The following is a 13,635-nucleotide window of genomic DNA, read 5'->3' on the forward strand; positions in this document are numbered from 1 at the left end:
GCTCGTCTAAGGTGAGCGTTGAACAGAGCATTACCCACCGTCTGGCAAGTCCGATCACCGACGATCCGTTGGGTGGCCATTAATGGTCTTGGGTTTCACCCGCATCCTTTGATATATGTTCACCTCCATTGTCAGATCTTAATGTCTTTGACCCTTCCTCCTGTAGCATTTTCAACCTATGCCTTGAATTCTTGAAAATTTTCAAACACTTCATCCTTGGATTTCAAGAAATAAATCCATGTCTTACGGGAGTAATCATCAATGATAGTGACATAGTACAAATATCCACCCAAGGATTTGTTAGACATAGGTTCACAAACATCAAAATGTACAAGATCCAAGATTCCTTTGGATCTACTATCACTACTAGTAAATCTTCCTTTGACATTTTTTCCAAGAGCACGTCATTTGCAAACTCCATGTTCAATCTTGATTTCAGGTACACCTTTAACAAAATCCTTCATTCTTGTCAAAGATTTCTAATGAACATGAGCGTACCTTCGATGCCATAGTTTACAAAGATCAGAGGTGTTGTGTATCAATGACTTTGGTAGATTCAAAGGAGCAGTCTTGCTTCCATACTAGAACTTGACCATCAACTAAGGCAATTCTATATCCTTTGTCTTCAAGAGATGAAATGGCTAACAAATTCTTCTTCAAACTAGGGACATATGAAATATTGTTAATAGAGACATTAGCTCCCGATTCCAATTGGAAGGATGATGAACCAATGGCTTTGACTTTGTACTTGCCATTGTCTCCAAGCTCTATCCTTTGAGATATCTTCTGCTCAACTAATTCATAGAGATGTTCACGACTTCTAGTGATGTGCCTAGAGGCACCACTATCCACCAACCAAATTTCATCATGACCTGTAATAGAACTCGTGAAAGCAGAATAAAAGGAATATTCATCATTATCATAATATTTCTTTCTAGGCCTCCTCTTCAATGAAGGTTCATTAAGATTAGTTGGAGAGGCATGTCGCCCTTGCCTTTCTCGATCTTCGTTCCTTTGAGGACATCTGTTTTGATAGTGACCATATGCTTGGCAACGAAAGCATTGAACAATTGACATGTCCCTTCTTTCTTGAGAGGGAGGAGGAAGTCTTCTTTGTGGAATAGGTCCTCTATTTGGAGCAGGTTTTGAAGTAGGTCTTCTATCAGTATTTCTTTGAAATCTTCCAAAATTTCTTCTTCCCTTGTTATTCTTTGAGTGGGCTACAAAAGCTTGAGAATCTTCACCTGGATTTGCAATCTTGCCTTTAGACATGAGCCTAGATTCTTCTTGAGTGCAACTACCCATAGTTTATCAAAGGTAAGTGCATTTTCTTTGCTACTGATACTTGATGCAAAAGAATCCCAAGAGATAGGCAAACCATTGAGAGCTACAACTACTAGTTCTTTATCAGGTACCTCTACATCAATAGCTTTGAGTTGATCTCTTAATTGAGATATTCTTACGAAATATAATGCCACAATATCATTCTTTGTCATCTTAACATCGCGGAACTAATTCCTTAGACTTGTAGATTGACTAATATTGTTGATGGTGTGTAATCCAATGAGAGCCTCATACATTTCCTTGGAAAATTTATGATCGACAATATAAGGAATTAGATGATCTCTAACAAATTCCACAATGATGCTCATAGCCAAGATGTCATCTTTGTGGAACTTGTCTTTTCCTACTTGATCAACTGGTTCAATAACTTTTCCTTTCACAATACTTAAGACCTTATGTCTTGCAAGAACAAGGTCAATTCTAGTCTTCCATGCTCTGATGTTTGTAGCTCCTTTGAGCTTTTTTTTGTCTTCATGAAGGAATTCATGATGAAGATGGTTAATCAAGACAAAAGATATGGGATCTCAATGCTCTTCTTCTTCACCAAAGCTCTAATACCATGTTGATTTTCTAGTTGCAAACAAGACTGGAATGTTTTTCAAACTGATAACTACTTCCAATGATACAATTTGACTTCTTTAGAACATTCCAATCATTATTCAGTTATACTTGAAAATTTCAACCATAAACTTCAATATAGCAATAAAGATCAAAGTAAAAACAATAGAGCAAGAGACATCAAAATTTCTTGGGACAAAACCCCACAAGGGGGAAAACCTAGTAATTTTTCCTTATGAGAGAGAGTTAATTCATCAAAATGTACATCAAAATATTTCCAGTCAAAATGACAATCTTTGAACTCAATAATTGTGAAGTCAAAACTATTCAAAAGAGAGAAAATGTCAACGAACTGCTCACAGTCAAAGTTTGAACAAGGGGCTGAATTTTGTTTTTGAGGCTGCCAGTCAAAGGGCCAAAATTCGGCTTGCAATTCCACAATCAAGATTTTGTCAAACTTTAGTAGTTGACTTGTGGTCAACTCTCGATCCATGCGCATAACAGAGACAGGACTTCGGTCAAAGAACAATCAACGAATCACAGAAAATTTGGCCTCCAATTCTTAGTCAACAATTCAGTGAAACAATAGAAGTCTGGTCAAGTCAATGTTGGCAACAAAAGTCAAAGCTCGCTAGTCAACGCAAAGATAAACCTTATTCTTACTTCTCGCACGTGTGAACGTATCTCCTTAATTGGTCGAATGAATGAGTTGTGATGTGATGCCAAATGAGGTCCAACGAATGCCAATTTATATGAGTCAAGAGGTGGATTTTGACCTTGGGGTCAAACCCCTTCAAGTAGTGGGGCTGACTTGTCCAAATGAGGCCGACTTGGATAGCTGGAAAATAATAATTTCTCCTTCAATTTTGACCATGAAAATACCAACTGAAGCTACCATTTTTCTACAAAAGATAGGTCAACTTAGATATGTTCAATGGTATTTAATGATGGTGCATTTTTTCATAATGTTTTGTTCGTTACATGTCTTTTGGGAATGCAAAATTGCTCAAGTTTTATGGGGATAAGGTGCCTTAGAATGAGCTATTTGTTTTGTTAGTGATTATCATTGGAAAAGATTCATGTTGGGAGACAATAGAGCATTAGACAATGTGTAAGAGGAAATTGGAACAACATAAGGTTGATTGGGACATTCTTTTCATGGGAAAGGAGAAATTTAGGTACTTTTAAAGCAAATTTTTCTCCTTTTCATTTAAGGAGATTACAACATTTAGAGCAAAATTGAGCTCAAGTTTGAACCAAAACTAGCTTTTTATATAATGACATAGATTGTTTGAGTTTGGGGCCATGGTAGGTGTGTTTTCATTCCTTGCCTGTGTAGATAGAGCAATTGATGTAATTGCATCTTGGCTAATTGATATGTATTCTTTGATGTCCTATATTTTTGTGCTAAAGGAAGAACTATCTATTATGAAAATCCAATGTGGAAAAAGTCGACCTCAGGAATAAATCAACAAGGGTCCAAAAATTGAAAAAGGCGTTAAAGTCGGGACAAAATTGAAAAAATCAGCAAAATCTCGGCGAAATTTAAAAGGTACGAAAATATTCATTTTTTTTTTTTTTTTTTTAGCATCGAAAGTATCCACGACATCAGATAAATGCATTTCCACATAAATATGAAAAGAAAGCTAATATATAAGATGTATAAGAAGTCTAGTGCTACATCACATATCAACACTGAATCAAGTCTTGAATCCCGAGTCTTGACTCAGCCTCGTGTCAAAATATCAACGAAAGATATAATAAATGTATATAATTATCATGAGTCATCAACATGTCATAAACTAATCACTCACAGAATTCCTCTGCCCCTCCAAATCCATGCCAAAAAACTGGTAAATCTCCTCCACTTGGGTAGTGACAAAAACCTCCTCTCTCCATTGGCACAAATTGCAAAGGTTAGAGTGCAAAATGAGTGGAAAATTCAACCTTTTCTTAACTTATATGTGCCTCGACATCTCACTCATGAGTGTTTGGATAAACTCCCGATTTTATCTAGAGTTTTACTATTAAATCTCGAATTTTTCATTTTTGAAAGAATCATGAAAAACTCTGTCGATAACATCGACGAGTTGAAAAAATCACAATTTTCCGATGTTATCATGATTTTATGGGGACTTTTTTCACTGGGTGAAAAATCAAACGTTGACGATGATTGTGGATTCTTTTAGCTATTAGTATGTTCCCTTTTAAGATGCTTTTGTGGATGCAGAGAATTTGTAAAATGGAAAAAATATGTTCAAAAGGCTTGTTTTCATGAGAAATGATGTGTAAATCATCATTATGACTTGCTTGTAGGATCACATATAGGATTCCCTTAGAGAAAAATTTAGTTGAAGGTTCAACTAGAATTGGTATTTTCTATAAAAATGTAGTTTCCCTTGAGATTGGGGCTAAGGTTGATATTTTTCCATTCCATTTCTATTTAGAGAGTGAACTATGTATAATTACATCTTGGCTTGATAATGTTTATGCCTCAATACATATTTTTGTGCAACTTGAATAACAATTTCTTTATGAGGAATTGTATGTTAATTATGAATGTGTATTCCTTTACCTTTTAGAATGTTTCTTTGTCGAGATGCTTTTGTATATGCATAGGGATTTGCAAAAGATGGAAAAAGAATATCCACAATGCTTGATGTTATGCAAAATGGTGTGTTGATCATCGTTATTACTTGTTTGTCAAACTATGTTGTGAATGATTAACAATGATGGAGAAAATTATTGGAGTCTTTTGAAGTTGAAGCCTAACGAGCTCCTCGTGGTGTGGAGAGTTGGCATAAGTGATGTGAAACTTTGAAGCATAATTTTCCTCGTGGTGTGGAGAGTTGGCATAAGTGATGTGAAACTTTTAAGCATAATTTTGAGTGGAAATAGGTAGGACCTATAAAATTCATCCTATGACTTATTTCTAATAATCCTTGGATCCATGATACCATAAAAATGAGACTTGAACATATTGACAAATTGCATGATGTCAAAAGTTATTGTAGGGATTCTCTTCTTTCATTAGAGGGATCCTATTCTTTCAATGGAGGCATTCTATCCCATCAGTGGATTATGAGTCGCCAATATTCTTTCTTAGTTCAACTGGTGGTTTGCCATTGTGGGAGAAGGATTTCTTGTCCATTTTCCCCTTTTGATCAAGGAATTGATTGTAGTGGATGGATGCATTCTCTTTAATGTAGAGATTCTTTTTGATAAATGAATTATGGTTCAATTGTGCTCTAAATTTATTTCAGCTTGTAGTTTGGACTTGTGGGAGAAGGATTTGATGCTCAAGAATTCAAAGGCGTTGAGGTTCTAGCAAGCATCAAAGACAATTCCTGGTGATATTTTCTCCATCTCTATTCCTTTTTATTATTGATATGAAATAATAACAATTTTTCTCCCTTTTCCTTTATTATGGGTTCATGGTTTGGGTTATAGGGGGTGTAGTTTATAAATATAAGAAATTCTTGTATGATGCATAAGATTTTGTGTGAGCATTGTTATTATGCTTAATTACTCAATATCTTTCCCTAAGCATTTGTGATGGGATGAATAACATTTACCTAAGTTGCCTCGAGGGACTTTGAGAATCATGTGGCTTATAGCCATGGTTGAATATTATGAGCTTCTTTAGGAATTATAATTTTATCACAATGAGATAAATTGAGTTGAGGGTGATGACTTAATTGTCATAATGTTGCTTTTGTATGATTGTGTTGCAATGGTATTATTTGATAATAATCAATTTTGAGATAATACCATGCATTCATGGTATTGGGCTGAAGTAATGACATGTTTATGTAGAAAGGCTTGCTGATTGATGGCAATGACATGTTTGATGGTAATGCTGATTAGTAGAAAGGATTGTGAAGCCTTTGAACAGATTTTTGCAGGTTTGGAACTTGTGTTCAATACCTTGTCCCACAAACTCAAAAAATACAAAAAAGAAAGCTGTTCCCCCTATTACATCTCATATTGTATGAGGTTCCACATTGTGATTTGATGGAGATTTGATATTGGTTACTTGGAGCTTTTGGATATTCGGATATTCTTAGGGGAATTCATCTTCATGGAGCCTTATCTCTTTGGTTGGGTGAGTCTCATTTCTTGGTTGGATGATGGTTGGGGTTGCTACTTTGTGGTCTTCTCCCATGTGGTTTTCTTGTTGGTCACCCCTTGGTTGCTTTTTTGAAGGATATGGGAAGCTTGGTGCTAAAATATGGTAACTCTATTCTTTATCTAGGAAATATTCAGAAGAGTAAATTGTGATTGATTGTTTGTTATGACTCTTTATGTTTGCTGTTGGAAAGTGCTAATGAATTCCATGCCCTCTTAATTAGAGTAAGTTGGAAATTACATTTTGTAAGTTGCAAACATACACTTATGCTCAATTGTCAAGTTCTCCTTCATTGGGTCTTTGAAATCAGATTTCTTCATTCATAAATAGCCATATAAGATTGGTGTAATTTGTTCATTCTACTGATAACATTGCCTTTCTACTTGAAAATATAGCTCATAAGTCATGACCTTATAGACTCCATATACCCAATGGATAGGCACTAAGCTTGATTTGTCCATCACCTTTTATTTTCTTATACTACGACTCTTGTTTTGCTGAAGTTAGTCTTCATTTCACTTCGACCCCTTTTCCCTAAGCTTTAGCAATCCTACCTTATGGACATGCCCATTGGTTGGAGAAGAATCAACCTAAAGTCTGAAGAGGTTTGGTGCGGGGACATTAGTCTACCCCTTTGTACTAATTTTTGGACATTAGTCTAAAGGTGCGAGTTTGTAAAGGAACATTACATGTGGATTTTGCATGCATTTACTTAGTCCTATTACTATTTTTTAGGATATAATTGAAGGGTGCACTTGTGGAGACATTTCTTGCTATATATATATATATTCAAAACTCTATCTTTCCCTTATTTCCTTGGATTTGTCTTATGGAGATGATCCACTTACTATTTTGGGGTTTTGACTATATTTCTTGTGGAGCACTACATCTACTTGGGATCTTGCACATTCATCCATGGATTTAGGAAAGATTTAACTACTACATAAAAATAATATTTATTTGGTTTGTCATGGAGTTAGTTAGCAAATAATAACATTTTATTGTGTGACAGAAGGGACTCACTCTATAAAGACGAGCTCTATCTCCATTGTGATGATGGTTGGAGATGTGATTTCTCCCGTATTGTACTTTTGTCAAATATCTCAAAGGCAATGGAAAGCTAGCTTCTATTGTTGAGGTATATTTGCTTGAGGTTTATTGCTGAATATTAAGGTTGAAAATAATTTCATAAATGCATTGGAGGTCTGAAATAATATAAGGAACAATATGCCTCCTTGAGAATAATGTACCTTTATTAATAAGAGCAGTAGTGTGGTTCACTCCCCTCTAAGCTTTTGCATTTCGTTGCTGGAATTTGTTCACATGTCTTTCTCCTTGATTTGGACTAGTTACATCTTTAAATATCCATAAAGAAGTACACTCTCTTATAAGAAATGACAAGTTATTGATAAGAAATAATATCTCCTTAATTCAAGTATTGACAAGTTATTTTCTGCATTAATGGATAGGAAGAAATGATTGATTATTTGCTCCGATCACTTCTCTTTTAAGCCTATACTACAACACTTGTTTTGCTAAAGTCACTCTTCATTTCACTTTGAGCCCTTATTGCCTAAGCTTAGCAATCCTTGCCTCAAGGAAGCCTAGATTGATTGGAGAATAGCCAATCTAAAGTGAAGAGGGTTGGTGTGGTTACATTGGTCTCCCTCTTAGTTGCCCGTAAGTGTGAGGTGACAACCCCCTCCCTAACCCTCATCCACCCCTCATCCTACCCTCATCCTAGTGCATTTAAAGTCTACCCCTCCTCTATTTGCTTCACACTCTTCTTTTAGTTATTTTGTGATGATTTGAAGATTTGAAAGCTGAAGCAAAAAGAGTTTGTAGGCTGAATTTGATGGATAAAATATCTAGATTAGTGGTCTACATATTATCTCAAGCTTTGAGGTGATTTGAAATTAGCTTCTTTTGCGAATTGGTAAGTGTGTAAAACAAAACAATTCCACATTATCTTTCTCTATAATTAGCTGATTACCAGTTTCTTAAACAAATAATGGTAGTTCTTCTATTTGCAATTTTTATTTTTTATTTTCTTTTTCTTATTGGTAGACATTCCTATGGCTCTTAAGGATTTGAAAGACCTTGCATGGAGCTATTGTTAAATCTTTGATGGGAAATATGTATGCAATGATTCTTAGAATGAAACCAAGGGGGTTAGGGATACATACACTGAAATGTGACTTAGTTAGCATACCGCAAGAAATTAGATCATGTATGAAAGTGTTTGATGATATAAGGGGGCCCAAATGTTAGCTTTTGATGAAGTTGCTCATGTAGTGAAAGCCAAGAGAAGGGAGATGAATGATGAGATAGGAAGAAGTGGATAAATTCCTGGACCTGAAAGTGGAAGTGGAAACCCTTTGTTGTAAAGGTTGATCCACTTACCCTTATAGGGATCCCATTAGATTACCCCTCTAAATCAAGGAAGTGAGACATCCACAACAAAGAAGAAGATGGTTGGGCTTTTTGTACATTGCATAATCCCTAGTTCTCGAAACGATGGAAAGATTGAAAGTGATTAGTCTGGATTACTATGGGTAGTCAACCCTAGTCAATGCCTCCTATTCATGCCCCTCTCAAACAATGGAAAGAAAGGCCCCAAAGTGTTGAGAAATCTAGGGGCAGCTAGATTAGATGATTTCTCTTACTTTGCTAACTACTTGTGATGTAATTTAAACATAACTTGATTAACTTTTGCTTTCACTTATTATTATTATGTTCTTATCATCAAACAACTACCAAACCATAAAGAATAATGAGACAAGAGGACACAAGATATAGGCTATCAACCAGGGCCAAAACCTCTCCTTTTGAGAGGAAAACCCACAAGAACTCTTCTCTTCTTATAGAACTTCAAATGATGAATTCCAAGACCTATGACCCTTGACCAAGGCCCCTCCAACACCAAGTCAAACTTTTCCTTGAGGCACTTTCTCAACCCAAGTCGAACTTGCCCTATAGCAGCCTCCACTTCTCCTTTGACGAAGAATTTCGACCTGCAACTTTAACAACAAGTTTGAGCTCTCTTACATGCAACTTTCGGCCTCCTGCAATCACTGCTACATCGCACATGTGAGAGGTCTAGGGCACAATTAAGAGGCTTCTCTCCTTTTCTATGCTTGGACTCTTCTTCTCATGAATTCAACTTGCAAGAATGATATTTTGATGTTAGATTTCAGCGTCTTTTAAGGTCTGCAATTTTCACTTTGGAAACCCTAGTTGTAGTTGACACGTGTGAGAAAAAAAATCTTCTTAATTTAGATTTTTCTCCTCGGATTCTCCTCTTCTTCACTTTTTTCTAGGTCTTTTTCTTCTTGATAGTTCGAATTTCTTTTGAGTTGAATTGATGCCTTTTAAATGAGGTTGATACATCCTTATATATAGTCTTCCTTGGAGGTCAAATCACGGTCCATGAGGTCGACTTGATGCTGCTTGTAGGCCAACTTGTTCTTTGCATGATGAAGAGGTCTTGGATGGTCTATTTGAAACTTTTGACTTTACATAAGTTTTCTTTACAAGATGTAACATGCCCAAAAGGGTCTTCCATACATGACATTGACTCAATTGACTTGTAGACTTAATGACAAGCCCTAGAAGCACTCAATGGGTGCTTGATCTATAAATAATTTTTCCTTGAGCATGAAACCCATGCCTCAAGAATAACAATAATAAATTTATTTTTCTCTTTACATTATATACATAAAATCATGATTACAATGCAAATAACCTTTGTATTTCATTAGATTGAATTTTTTTTTACAAAAGTCAATTACTTTAATAATTCCTTTAGCTAAAGTAATTTGCGAAGGTCAAAGGTCCTTTAGACGACTTCTACACATCTAAACACTTAGACTTGCGCAAAAGTACTTGTCTGATGCTAATATCATAAACATGTAGTGCATTTTTGGTATTGCTTTGTGTCTGGAGGAATTGGAGAGGCATATGGTTTTTGTGTATGGACACCCCATTATCCTAATAATCATTTCGGCCATAACTTAATAATTTGCACAAAATGAGAACATTTTGTGATCATAGGATAAATTGTTTAGAATTGTGCATGAGCATATCTAATAGTGGTGTGCAACAAAAATTTGTCAAAATTTGGGTACCAGAGGACAAGTGGTTCCTTAAGGCTTTGATCTTTGGCCTAGGGAAAATTGTCCAAATTTATTTTTTACTTTTCTCCTAAAGTGGCTTTGTAAGTGGTAAAGTCAATTTAATTTAAAAGTGACTTTATAAGTGGTAAAGTTACATTCTAATTTGAAAGTGACTTTATAAGTGGTAAAGTTACATTCTAATTTAAAGGTGACTTTAATAAAGTGAATGAAGAATTAGAAAGTGAAAAAGTGACCATGGAAATAAAAGGCTAAGTGGGTCTTTATTTAAGTGGGTGAGTTAAAAAATAGAAAGTGAGAATTAAATGCACATTTATTCTCATCCCTAGATCTAAATGAATCTCAACCATTAGATCTTAAGGTAACCCAAAAGGATATTTAGAGAATAAAACGAGAAGAGAAGAGGAAAATATCAATTCATTCTTTCATGAGCATTTGGGAGAAAGAGAAGAGAGAGCAAGGAGAAAATTTCTGAGCAGTGAAGAAGTGAAGGAGAGCAGCGAGAAGACATTTCAACAAATTTGGGCAACAACATTTATTGTCACGCATCCCAAGGAAAAGACGTATAGCAGGAGAAAGACACAGAAATTGAGGAAGAGGGACATCAAGTTCTGGGCACATTTTTCGAGGCTGGTTGCTGTACAACATTTAATGTTGTTTTATTGCTGTAAAAATTTCTGTTTTGGCTACTTGTTGATTGGCACGATTTTCGAGGTGGAGTTGAAGCACATAATCGAGATAAGTTGTAATTTGTGGTTGTTGGAATTTTTACTGTGTATTTTAGGTTCTCTGTAAAATCATTTTTAGAAATAAAGAAGAGCTCTCAAACTGGTTTTCCCCAAGAGTTGTAGGGGGTTTTTCCAGGGTCACATTGACCCAAAATCATTGTGTTATTTTCTGTGTGTGGCTGTCATAATTGTGCTGTGTTTTATTTATGCAATTTCAGCAGTTGTGAAATTTCTAAATTTGTGTTTTCAGAAAAATATTATCATTTCTAGATTTTAGAATTTTTTTATCATGCTTGGATTTAAAACTAAATGCATGGAGTGATAAGGAAAACTGATAATCGGAGTGGGGGTTGAAATTTCTTCATGGTATCAGAGCTTGGTTGGCTAAAAAGTGCAGTTTGAGACAACAAAATGAAAATTACAGCGAGCTGATTTTTACACAGAAAACAAAAACCTTTACCATAGATTTGAAAATTTCAATTTGGTAGGACAGTGAAATATGTCTTTGGGTTTGAGAGTTGAAGACAGGTTGGATGGGCAGAACAACTACAGTGCATGGAAGGAGAGAATCCAGAGCATCTTTGAGGAAACAGAAGTCTGGGGCATTATGGTAAATACCACACAGAACCCAGTAGTAGTACCTGCTGACCCTGTACAGTTGGCAGAGTTTAACAAAAAGAATGCTAAGGCAAAAAGATTGATTCTGGAAGGAATCAAAGACCATGTCATTCCTCATGTGAGAGGAAAGACTTATGCACATGAGATGTGGACAGCGTTGACCAGTGTTTACCAGAGCTCAAATGAAAACATAAAAATGGTCCTAAAGGAGAAACTGAAGGCCATTAAAATGGTTAAGACTGACAGTGCTACAACATACTTCACAAAGATCACTTCAGTGAGAGATGAGTTGGCAGCCGTAGGTGAGATCATTGCACCTGCTGAGTTGGTGAGAATTGCTTTGAATGGTCTTCCCAAGACTCGGGAGAATTTTGTGGATGGCATTGTTGCACGGGAAAACCTTCCCGATTGGGAGAGGTTTTGGGATGATTGCATTCAAAATGAGATCAGAAAGAACCATCTTGGGGTAGCCAAACAGGTGGAGGAGGATGACAATGTGGCATTGTTAGCAAGAGGCAAGAAGGGCATAGCAAAGAAGAAAGCTTTCAACAGTGGAGGCAAAAGCAAAGGTAAAGGCAAGCAACAAAATAAGGAGAAGGACTATTCCAAAGTCAAATGTTGGAATTGTCAAAAGTTGTGTTGTTGTGTGTCTGGAGAAGAAGAACAAGAAAGGGAAAGACACACCCATGGCAGCTTCTATAGAGATTTGATTGGCAGTTTGGGTTCATAGCTTATGAGGCCACTAGTGCAGGATCTGGAGAGAGGCCATGATGGAGGAGTATTCTTCTATTATGAAGAACGATGTTTGGGAGGTAGTGCCGAGGCCTAAAGGTAAATCAGTTGTTACTTCCATATGGCTCTACAAGATAAAGCATGTTGCAGATGGCAACATTGAGAAGTTCAAGGTTCGATCTGTGGCGAGAGGGTTCTCACAAGTAGAGGGAGTTAACTATGAGGAGACCTTCGCTCCCGTAGCTCGGTATACATCTATTCGCTCCATTATATCGATTGCAGCAGAGATGGGTTGGAAGATCCACCAGATGGATGTGAAGACCGCATTTCTCAATGGCTTCATTCAGGAGGAGGTTTATATTGAGCAGCCGCAGGGCTTTGAGGTGCATGGGAAGGAGTCCCATGTATGCAAATTGAAAGAGGCACTCTATGGCCTGAAGCAGTTGGGTTTCAAAAAGAGTGAGGTTGATCCGAACCTATACTTCATCGTGGTGGGTGAGGAGCCTCTCATTCTGGTGTTGTATGTTGATGACTTGATCATCACTGGTGCAGAGAGACTCATTGAGGGCTGCAAGAGAGATCTTGCTTCAGAGTTTGAGATGAAGGTTATTGGCTTGATGCATTATTTTCTGGGATTGGAGGTGTGGCAGGACTCAGGAGGAGGGGCATTTCTTCCTAGGACAAGGGAAGTACATTGTGGATATTCTTAGCAGATTTCACATGGAGGACTGCAAACCCATGTCTACACCTATGATCACTAACTAGAAGAAGCTTCATACTGTTGATTCCGAGTTGGTGGATCCTACTCTATACAGACAATTCACTGGTTGTTTGATGTATTTGGTCAACATTCGACTAGATATATGTTTTGCAGTTAACACTATGAGTCAATGCATGTGTGAGCCCAGGAGAGTGCACTGGGTAGCTACAAAACACATTCTTCGTTACTTGAAGGGGATTGTGGATTTTGGTCTAGATTATAGACAGGGTGATGGAGTGAGACTGGCAGGGTACACGGATTCAGATTGGGCAGATTGAGCTTCAGATAGGAAGAGTACTTCCGAGTGTTGTTTTGGGTTGGGTTCGACATTTGTGTCGTGGATCAGCAGGAAACAACAGTCAGTTGCATTGAGCTTAGCTGAGGCAGAGTATATGGCTACTAGTTTGGCTAGTTGTGAGGCCATATGGCTTTGCAAGATGTTCTTTGGTTTATTTGGTCAGGGATTGGGACCTTTAGTAATTTACTGTGACAATCAGAGTTGCACAAAACTCACGGAGAATCCAGTTTTTCATGACAGGTCAAAGCATATTGAGATCAAGTATCACTTCATTAGAGACTATGTCCAAAAGGGAGTTGTCAAGCTTGAGTACATTTCTACAAATGAGTAGGTAG

At 36.8% G+C, this 13,635-nt stretch overlaps 1 protein-coding gene across 3 annotated transcripts in view; it reads left to right on the plus strand.

Moving 5' to 3' along the window:
* Positions 1 to 5,154: 5,154 nt before the first annotated feature.
* The window catches only part of LOC149185399 (lysine-specific demethylase JMJ27-like), an 80,537-nt gene continuing 72,056 nt past the window's right edge, over positions 5,155 to 13,635 (plus strand). For all 3 annotated transcript variants that reach the window (XR_016257379.1, XM_089417921.1, XM_089417922.1), the window contains exon 1: positions 5,155 to 5,252. The gene's annotated coding sequence lies outside the window, so the exon portion shown is untranslated. The remainder of the gene's footprint in view (positions 5,253 to 13,635) is intronic.

The sequence above is a fragment of the Pinus tabuliformis genome, chromosome 3_2, assembly GCF_031772625.1.
Source record: "Pinus tabuliformis cultivar Carrire ecotype Pingquan chromosome 3_2, CPIR1, whole genome shotgun sequence".
In the NCBI taxonomy this organism is placed as follows: domain Eukaryota; kingdom Viridiplantae; phylum Streptophyta; class Pinopsida; order Pinales; family Pinaceae; genus Pinus; species Pinus tabuliformis.